General features: G+C 59.8%; 1 pseudogene; it reads left to right on the top strand.

The window, feature by feature from the left end:
* Positions 1–534: 534 nt before the first annotated feature.
* On the top strand, positions 535–5,673 carry LOC105723586 (TBC1 domain family member 26-like; annotated as a pseudogene).
* The last annotated feature ends 1,009 nt before the right edge of the window (positions 5,674–6,682 follow it).

Below are 6,682 nucleotides of genomic sequence, written 5' to 3'. Positions count from 1 at the left end.
CACAGAAAGGCCAGGGTGGCTGGAGAGGGTCACAGTCTCACAGTCTCTGGGCCGGGCAGGAAGGGGGAAGACGGGGAAGGTCAGTGGCCAGGGTGCAGGGAGAGGCAGGTGAAAGCTGGGAAGTTAGACCCTGCAAGGCCCATGAGACTGTCAGGTGGGACGGGCTCCAAGTGCGTCCTCAGGGCCCTGGGCAGCTCTCAGGCCAGGCTCCCTGGACTCTGGTGGGTGATGTGGTCACTCCCGTCAGTCAGGGCTCAGCCACCCACCCTGGGCGGCACCCATCCCGTCTCAGGACTGGACTTGCTCAGCTCCCACAGAGAGTGTTGCCTCCAGCCCAGGAGGGGCATCCCCATTGTGCAGCCCGAGGCACCCCATGGGCCCCAAGTGCCCACCCCCAGGCCAGCCTCGAGCTCCCTCTCCTCCAGGCTCCCAGTGCCTCACGGGCGGGCGGCTCCACAGGGAGGCTTTGCCTTCCTTCCCTGTACCTTCTTCCGGGCTGAGACTTAGGGTGGATAGGGATGGGCTGGTCCTTCCCCGGGGTCCTCTCTGGGAGGGGGATGGATCCTGGCCTGGGCAGACTGTCAGCTCTGCCTGGGTTGCCTTACAGTGAGACAGAGCTGCCCCCCGTCAGTGTTCTGGAGGTAAAGGTAAGAGCCTGGGCCTGCTGTGTGGGAAGCTGGTCCAGGGACAGGGAATCAGGTGGGTGAGGCAGCGAGGGTGGCCCATGGGCCCAGGTGGTGAATGGACCACAGCTATCACTGGGAGGGGCAGCCATTCCTGCTGAACTCTGTCCCCTGAGGGTTTCACCAAAACCCAAGAACTGCTGGCCCAGAGGTCACTGCCTGTTTGCACCAAGTCCCGAGCTGAAGCCTGGGACTGACCGAAACTCAGGGCTTCTGTGGCCTGAAGATGGTGTGTCCTGGCATCACCAGTCCAGACTGCCAGCTCCAGTTAGTTCAGAGGGTCTCAGCCCCTGGGGTCTGCCCTTTCCTGGCTCCTTCCGGTTGGGTCCCTTCCGGACCCTGAAGCCCAGGACCCAGCATCTTCGGGCCGCTACCAGAAGCCTGACAGCTCCGCTAACTCCATCATGGCCCATTTCACAGCACAGACGTCAGGAAATAATACAAATTAAGAAGTGGCTGAAGATACTCAGAGACCGAAACACAGGAACAGCAAGAAGGTACCATGGGGAGGGAGTGGCCCCCTGTGACTGCTCTCTGCAGAGCCAGGAGACAGGCGCCCATGGCTGTGACCTGGCACCACCTGCCTCTCAGTGGGTGGGTGGCACCCCATCCTCACTATGTTCTCCAGCTTTCCTCGCTGGGGCTGCCCCATGTCCTATCTCACTAGAATGTTCTTCTGTCTGTAGCTCTCCCACAGAGTGTACAAAGGCATTCCCCTGGCGGTGCAGGGCCGGGTGTGGTCACTCCTGCTTGACATGGGCAAAGTCAAGGCTGAGAACCCGGGGAAATATAGGGTAAGGCCCTCCCAGACTCAACCAGGGCAGGACAAACAGGCCAGGCTGTGGCAGGTGCCCAGGACCCCAGCTGGAGGGATCGTGGAGCCCGGGTTGGGAGTGGGGGTTCTAGTCAGACGCACATCCGGGCACAGATGGTGACGCAGGCACCACAGGTGCGCTGGGTTCTGCTGACCCTCCCTAGCTTCAGAAACAAGGCAAAAAGGAGCTTTCTGCAGAAGGAAACCTTCCTCCTTTCCTTGCGGAAGTGCTGACTGTGGGATGGCTGCTATTTGGGGCAGGGAGTCTTTTGTCTGTTCTGAGGCTCCTCTTGGTCCTTCCCTACAGGTCATGAAGGAGAAGGGTAAGAGTTCCTCCAGGATCATCAGCCGCATCAAGCTAGATGTCAGCCACACCCTCCAGAAGCACGAGATGTTCATAGAAAGATTCGGGGTCAAGTAAGGCCTGTGGGGGCTGCAGGGGTGCCAGGGAAGATGGGGCAATCCAGAGGAAAGAGGGTCACCCAGGAGGGCAGAGGCCGGGGTCACCCAGGAGGGGTGACAGAGCCACCAAGGGCTCTCCAGCCCCTGGGAGGAGCCGGCACCATGGACTGAGCACCTCCAGGGCTCTAAGCCCTGGGCCAGGCTGGGATGTGTGAGGCCAGAACCCAGGTGGTTCCCAAGGAGACGGAAGGCAGCAAAAAAAATCATACAGAATGGTGAAAAGTGCTCTCCATGGCCCACAAGTACCCAGGGCAGGGACCCATGGGAAGGTGGCAGGATGCCAGGGCTCGGGAGCCTTCCTGGGCAACACTAACAGCCCACAGTACCAGGGAGGATGCAGGGCCCAGAAACTCTCATCCATGGCTGGTGGGAACGCGACAGGGCACAGCCACTTTGGAAGTCAGATAGGCCACGGCTCACAAAGTTCAGTGGCCTCGTACCACATGTCCCCAGAGTGTCACAGATATCGACCACACTGATTTCAAACTGACATCCAAGTAAAACCTGCATGCCACGTTCACTGCTTGATTGATTGTCACTCACACCCGGAGGCTGCCGAGATGATCTTCAACACGGGAACTGGGGAGGAAGGGAGTTCCGCTCTTCAGACAGAGACGACTCAGTGAGGAAAAGGAACAAACCCCTGATGCCCGCAGGAACATGCGTGGAACTTAGATGCGTCTTGCTGAGAGAATGAAACCAGACCCAGCAGGCCACACCACTGCAGGATTCCAATTCCTAGGTCATTCTGGAAAAGGGTCTAGACCGTATTCACAGACCACAGAGACAGAGAACAGGTCAGGATGGCCAGGGGCTGACGGAGCCAGGAGAGGTCGGCTGCAAAGGGAACACACTGGGGACTTGGAGGATGAAGGAGCTGCTCCGGGAGGGGCTGCAGTGGTGGACAGGAGGCCCTGCACATTAGTTCAGAACCGTGGAACTGCACGTCCCAAAGACTGGACTTCTGTGTGTCCAAACCGAGAAAAGAAGGAAGAAAAAAATCAACCAGAGTGAAAATGACAACTGATCCAACTGTACACTGTGATATTTGCATTGCAAGGAATGTGGATTTTACTGAAACAATTCCTAAAAACTCAGGTGTCCTGAAGAGCTCACTACTTATTTGGGGGATCATCCGAACCCAGAATTGTGTTTGTGGTCCGGGTTTGTAGACAAAATGAAACTGACAGCATCCACACAAAACAAACAAAACTCTCTTTTCCCGCTTTTCCAGGCAGCAGGAATTATGTGACATTCTCGTGGCCTACTCTGCATATAACCCTGTGAGTATTCCCGGGCAGCGATATCCTGGGCCATATTCCCATATTCACAGGCATGGGTTTCTCTCGGGGGTGTCGGCACTTCTTGAAAATTCTGTGTTCATGACCCACCAGAACATAGTAGACAGAACTCAAGCTCACTGCTGGCAGAAAAGGGTTGAGACCCAGACTCCTGGTGTCACGTGGACCCAACCACCACGTCTCAGATAAAGAAATGACCTTCCCTTCCTGGTGTTGCCCAAAGCTTGGGAGCTTGGCAGGGTCCCCCGCAGGCTGGCCCTCACAGGAGACAGGTTTGACACGTTGCTGAGGTGCCTGATGGGCCAGGCTCTTGTCATGAAATGAGTCTGCATCCTGAGGAAGCCTCTTCTTCAATGGAAACCTGGAAAGGATACAATTTCCCCTTTGCTCAAACCCCATAGGAGCACAGCAGATAGGGGAGGGGGTCACCCAGGTGGCTGCTCCTGCTTGGCCCCCACTTTCCAGACCATTCCAGGCAGGGAGAGCTGCTGCACCGACTCCATGGGCTGCCCACACGGGGTCTGGACCCAGCTGCCTTCCTGTGCCCGGCAGGCAGCCCCTGGGCTGTTGTCGCGGGACCTTTGTGTGGTGCTCAGCGCCCCGCCACCTGCCCTCGTAGTGGGTGCAGTTCACAGGTACTGCCCCAGGCCTGGCACAGTGGCTTCTCCAGCCTGGCCCATGGGAGGGGCATGAACAATCCCTGCCTGTGCCCTTTTGGGCCATGTGAGCTTGAATGCTCACGGCAGGGATCCCCCCCAGGCTCCTTGTCCACTGAGTTGCATGTGACCTGCTTAGTCCTCATGCCCAGGGCCAGGGGAGGGGTGCAGAGGCTACACCTCAAATCCCCTGGGGCCTGAGGCAGGTGTCCCTGAGGACCTCTGCCATCTCTGGTGATGCGAGCCCTCCCAGGTGACATCCTTCTACAGTGACTCTGGCTTTTGCAGGAGATGTGCTACCACAGGGACCTGAGCCGCATCACCGCAATCCTCCTCCTGTATCTGCCAGAGGAAGATGCATTCTGGGCACTGACCCAGCTGCTGGCCAGTGAGGGGCACTCCCTGCAAGGTAGGTGGACATCTGTCCCTGGACACAGCCATGCCAGGGGACGATCACCCTGGCTAGTGAGCCCGACTTCCAGGCAAGGCACCTTCCTTGCATCCCAGCTCATTTGGAGACTCCAGGACGCCCCTGCTGAGGTCCCACAGCAGCCTGGGTCTGGGCAGGGACCCCCTCACGTCAAGTCAGACGCCTTTCATCCCCAACAGCAGAGGGCATCGATACCTCCCCCTGGCCGCCCTCTGTCACCGAAGCCAGCCCCAACTTTGTGCAGGTGCCGCTCACCTCCCTGAGTGTCCTCCTGCCTCCCAGCTGGCTGTGCTCCCAGCCACCTTCCCTGCCCACGGATGGGCCAACAAAGCCAAGATGGAGTGTCTGCCCATCCCATGTCCCCCAACCTGACCTCACATCCAAGAGATGCTCACATAGCCCTGAGCTCCCACCCTGTTCTCCCTGCTGGCATCTTCCTCATGGTGTCAAAGGCGGGCCTGCCCTCCTGGCATCTGGACCCAGGATGCCACTGGGCAGCGCCTCCAGCCAGGACCCATCTCCCTAGGGCTAAGGCTGCATGAGGGGTCACCAGATGGGAGGGAGGGAGGCCTCAGGGTCCGGTGTCCCCTGCCCTGCCCAGCTTTTCCAGCTGATGCCTCCACATCTTGGGAGTGGGCTCTGATGGGGTCATGGGTCGGGGACTTCTCAGCATTCTACAGCCCAAATACAGCCCCGCTGCAGAAGCTCCAACCCCGCTGCAGGAGCAGGTGTTGCACAAGTCCTTCCCGAAGATCATGAGACACCTGGTGAGTGGACGACGCCCTCGGCTCCTCCCCAGAGGCCCTGGGTCCCTGGGCCAGGGGAGGCCCGAGCTCCTCATGGGGCTGGCAAGAGGCCAAGTCCCAGCCACGGCCTGACCTGGGATGGGCATTCTCCATGGGTTCGGAGTTGGGTTTCCTTTTTCTGCCCTGGTGGAGGCAGAGGTGCTGGGACCAGGGCCAAGCCACAGCTGAGCAGGGCTGAGGGAAGTGTGTCCACTGAGCGTCCGTCCATGGGGCAGGTGTTGGAGCCCTGGCCAACCCCCGGGGTTCTGTCCCTTGGGGAAGGGTCTGCGGAGGGGCCTGGAAGTGGGAGGATTTCAGGGCAACCCAGGGGGCCCTGAGCACCTCTGCTCCTTTCTTCAGGGCAAGGAAGGGCTGTGCATTGAGGGTTCCATGCTGACAAGGCTCCTCCGGTGTTTCATTGACAGGGTAAGGAGGCACAGGGAGACCCCAGCCCAGGGACCCTCCTGCCCCGCAGTGTCTGGCTCCCTCAGCCCAGGGGTCCGGCTCCCCCAGGAGGATCCGGCTCACCCCCAGCCCGCAGAAGGCACAGGCAGGTCCCTGCAGGGCACACAAGCCAGGCTCTGCCTGAGAGGGGAGATTTCATGACAAAGGCCAGGGCTCAGCCCAGCCTTGTGGGCAGACTGGGTCAGGACCTGTCTTGGGAGGGCCCAGGGAAGCCCCAAGTTCTCAGGAAGCCCCTCCTCAGAAGCCACAGCACTGATGAGATGAGTCTCCCATGAGGAGCTGCAGGACCTTGTCTGACCCAGCCTCATGGTGGGGGTCTCATCCCACGGAGAGGGGTCCCCAGCACTCCAGCGGACTGAAACCCCAATGGGCCCTGCTCAGGCCACCAACCCCAGCCTGGAAAGGCCAAGTCCTCCCACACCTGCTGTCCCTACAGAAATCCACAGGGTCACCCTGTGACTGTGGGATGTGCTCATCTTGGAGGGCGAGCGGGTACTGACGGCCATGGCGCATGCATCATTCAAAATACACAGGAGTAAGTTACGCATGCCCGAGGGTGCCTGGGGGAACACGCGGGACAGACCCCGGCTGGCCTGAGGGAACTGTCCTTACACTGCCTGCTCCATCGGGTGGGGGGGGTCTGTCCTGGTGGGCTAGGCAAGGCATGATGACACTGAGTCCACCCACAACGTGACCCAGACGAAAGTCAGGAGTGTGGTGCACTTCCCTGCACGGCCTTCCGCAGCTGTGGCCTCCCGTGCACAGCTCGACCCCGGGTGGCCAAAAAGGACCTGGCACTACCCAGTGGGAGGTGGGCCTGGTGGAAACAGGGTGTGGGCACCGACCCCTCCCAGGGAACCCTCCTGGCCTGATGCCCACCCTGTTCCTAGGGCACTTCACGAAGATTTCCTGGAACACCGTCTGGGAATTTCAGGAGCGGCTCTCTCAGAGCTGGGCCCTGGAGGACAATGCCGTCCTTAGGAGCCTTCAAGCCTTCATGGAGGAACTCACAAGGACACACTGGGACCTGCCACCCCCAGGTGGGCTCCAGCACCAGGTCCCCATTCCAGGAGTGACCTGAGGTTC

This window comes from Aotus nancymaae, unplaced genomic scaffold, assembly GCF_030222135.1.
Source record: "Aotus nancymaae isolate 86718 unplaced genomic scaffold, 86718_ANA_hifiasm-v0.15.2.pri h1tg000018l, whole genome shotgun sequence".
NCBI lineage: Eukaryota > Metazoa > Chordata > Mammalia > Primates > Aotidae > Aotus > Aotus nancymaae.
The sequence above is the reverse complement of the archived record's forward strand: the minus strand, read 5'-3'. Positions and strand labels throughout refer to the sequence as shown.